The 3,693-nt window shown below is 36.4% G+C and overlaps 1 long non-coding RNA gene across 1 annotated transcript; it reads right to left on the reverse strand.

Annotated features, from left to right (window-relative positions):
* Positions 1 to 601: 601 nt before the first annotated feature.
* On the reverse strand, positions 602 to 1,444 carry LOC149213123 (uncharacterized). Its single transcript, XR_016250303.1, has 3 exons — positions 1,273 to 1,444; positions 1,035 to 1,141; positions 602 to 822 (listed from the first exon to the last, which is right to left on the reverse strand). It is a non-coding gene; the product is annotated as an uncharacterized LOC149213123 (long non-coding RNA).
* Between the last annotated feature and the right edge of the window lie 2,249 nt (positions 1,445 to 3,693).

The raw sequence follows: 3,693 nt of genomic DNA on the forward strand, positions 1-3,693 counted from the left end.
AAGTGGCACTTAGACACCAAATTTGCAACACAAGGGTATTTCCTAACAAATCCCCTATGCAATTGGGGCAAAGAATAGCTCCCTGTTGCATTGGCAAGTCTCTAAAACCTACTTCGTGCACACGTGTTTCTGTCCTTCAACCCACGTTCAGATTATCATTATATTCAAGATATGCAAAGGGATAAACAACAGCAATTTACAACAAAACATCAGATTGTAGAACCAACAAACATAATATTTTATGAAGTCACTGCACTGCAGTGACCATTCCAAGTGTATAAACAATTGCAGTATTGTGGTATAGATTACACGTAACCTATGTACATATACCATGCAATTTTTCACTTACTCGGTGACAAAGCCTATACGTTCAGCAAGACGTGCAAGGCCAAGCAAACTTATGATGAACACCCAAACCTGCAAACAAAAGAATGCGGAAAATGATGTTAGAAAAACTTACAGAAAATGTCAGAAATGATAAACTTTCAAGTAGCATGAACCCTCTGTCCTTTCTATTGATAAACTTACAGAAATGATGCTACTTTCAATAAAGAGCTTGAAAGACAACTTGTTATTGTTAGATTGCTTACAATGGATGGGCTGGACCTTCCATCTCTAGTTGCTCTGTTTCTTCCACTCAAAGAGGATGAGTTCATTTCCATCACATATTCCTCCAACATGGCCATCTGTAGCTTTTGCATCCATATTCAAATTAACGTTGTTCAGAGGCCTCAGACATTGATACCCATTTCCAACATATGCACTTAAGGTCCACATAACAGACTGCTCTGCCTTGTCATGATTATAATCTGCCAAGTATATCTATTCAACAACATTCAACAGAAACTATGGATTAGGGGACCACCATTGTAAACAGCTCTGTTGCAGCCCATAATGCCCAATACCCTGGCATTCTGAAACCCTGAGTTAAGGTGGTTTATAGCATTGCACTTCATAAGACTTCTCTACATATCCAGAGGAGAGGCTATATTAAACAATGAAACTAAAAGGAAAAGGGAAATAGAAAGTTTTACCTCGTCCCATTCTTTATCCCCTTGTTTCAGAGCATGTTTGGTGGCCTTGTTCACCAAGGCAAATGCTGGGAATCCGGCTTCATCCTTGACTCGAAGGCCCCATGAATCTACCTTGATCCATTGTTGACAAAAGGTTCCATCAAACAGGGGAATAAGGATAGTGATCAATCATCAATTATTAGATGAACAAATGCTTTCAGTGAGCTTCAAACAAAGTAGCTCAAACTGATGAACATACCTGATGAGAATCATGTGGGTTTTCCAGCGCAAGCACTGCAACATCACCACGGGCAGCCAAGAAAAACTCTGCGTTGGCTTCACAATGGATCCTAACCATATGTCCTTGTGGCTCGACATTAGCCTGTGGTAGATAGAATGAACTCTGCTCACCTCGTGGTGGATGGACTCCTTGTGAAACACCCACTATTCAATTTACCAACAAATATTAAAAATCGTCACTCACAAATTCAAAAGCCATTTTAGAACTCTCATGGATTTAGTTATCAAGAACCCTAAATTGTACACAACACCAAATAATAGGCGTGCATCCATACATACTACTTGCTAGACACCACCCATAATATAACTCCTTCCCAACATTTCTTTTTAATCCTTGATAGTTTCCCAAATAAGATAAAATAATATAGTAATAGTTTTGTAAGCATATTAGTATGGATCATATAACTTACATATTAGTTTGCATATGGTATTCAAAAAACAGCGAAGCCTAATTCAGTATCATTTATTTTAAATCTCATAGATGTATTTGGGTCCTATAATGAGCATTTCATCTATATAAAGTGGTGATTGCTAAATGTGTTTTTTGCATAATAGTTGCCAGTATTGAAAGTGTTGTAGTGTAAATGAACAAAAATTATCTGCCTTTTTAATTATATATGATTGAAAAACATGTTGAGTATTAGGAAATAGATGATTGTCTACTTGTTTAACATGAATTTATTGTGATTTATTTTTCAGGCTTTTGAAGTGTAAAAAATGGTGCAAAAGTGGCGTTTATGCATTCAAGTGTCTTGCTTTCCAAATCCAGGTCGAGCAGTTATTAAATTCGTCCTTTAAAATATGGCAACAAATCATTTATTTCATGGAAAGAGAGAAGTGCCTGGAATGGCGACAAACAATGAGGCATATTACGTTTCCCTTGTTGAAGGGTTAAAAGAGGCAAAACAACATGATGTCAATGATATTGAAGTCTTCACCAACTCAGAGTTGATATGTAATCAGATGAAAGGCATCTATCGGGTTCAGAAGGACAATTTAAAACCTCTTCAGAAGGAAGCAATAATTGGAGTGAGAGTCATCAATCACTCTGCAGATATTGAAAAGATGTCCACTAATATAATGTCTAGAGCATTTGTAAGCACATATGTAGATGCCAAATATGACATAGGATCACCATCCACTACAACAGAAATCATTGATCACCATCAATATAAATCCCCATTGTGTGAATGGGTTGTTGTTATCATTTTTCTGGGGTCTACCATAGCATGTTTCTTTCGCTAAAGAAGAACCTATTAATGTTTTATTTTTCCCCAACATGCAATGATTACGATTTTTTGTATGGGAGACAAATTTATGGACAAATGTAATATATTCCATGTACATGGACAAATGTATTTTGAGAAAAGTAACTGGTTCAAGGTTTTGTGATTATCATCAATACATTATGATGTTTTCTGATCCTTCCAAACACCTTCTCAGATCTTTGTTTCTGGAGAGATATTGATATGCTATGTGATTTGTTTGTTGGTTGTTGATCAGTGATGAAAGGTTTCTTTACTATGTTTATAAGAAATTTATTCTTAATAACACATATTTCTAAATCACCTAGTCACTCTTCCCGTCTCCACCTTGGATTTCATCCCAATAGTTTTCCCAGATCACAACTCTATTTTGCCTTGACTTCTCTATATTTCAGATCTTGTGCTTGTGGATTTATCATGATAGTAAGGACCTAGTCTTTTTAAATCAAAGAAAACCTTGCTCATGCTGAGTGTGTCATAAGTAAGGAAATGTCAATATTTCTCCAAGAAATCACATCCATCATGATGGTCTACTATGCTAAATCTCCCATGTGACCACTCCACTTCCTCCAAATCTTGCACTAGTTTTTCCTCTACAAAGGGATTCGTAGATAAAAACTAGAAAATATGCAGTTGGTGTTCTGACTGTTCTTGTAAGAGAGCTAAGAGGATTACTTGCAGTTAGCGAAACCTCTGCAATCCCTCTAATAGTCAACCATTTAAGATTGGGTTCATCTTTAGCTAAATGCAAGGACAATTTATTTATGTTTTTCTATCATTGTGTTGCAGTGGAAGTGACAAAATTGTAAATAGTTTGTTGAGATTGCCATCATTAATGCCTTCTCTGTAAAGAAAAAAAGAAAGCTCATTCTCTTCTTAGAATCCTTCACAGTTGGGACTCTTCAAGAACTGCTCAAACAATTCTCTTGCCCGAGACTGGCAATTCAGTCACTTCAGCACACTAGTGAAGCAGCGGCCAGTTTTCCACCAATTCATGCAAGGGCCTGGCTTTTACTTGTACAAATATTCTTTGGTAGACAAGAATCAAAATAAATGTAAATATCTCTGTTATTCGACATGATTTTGTTTTGTACAGTATTTAATCAGTCATAAAG

The sequence above is a fragment of the Pinus tabuliformis genome, chromosome 1_1 (assembly GCF_031772625.1).
Source record: "Pinus tabuliformis cultivar Carrire ecotype Pingquan chromosome 1_1, CPIR1, whole genome shotgun sequence".
Classification (NCBI taxonomy): Eukaryota; Viridiplantae; Streptophyta; class Pinopsida; order Pinales; family Pinaceae; genus Pinus; species Pinus tabuliformis.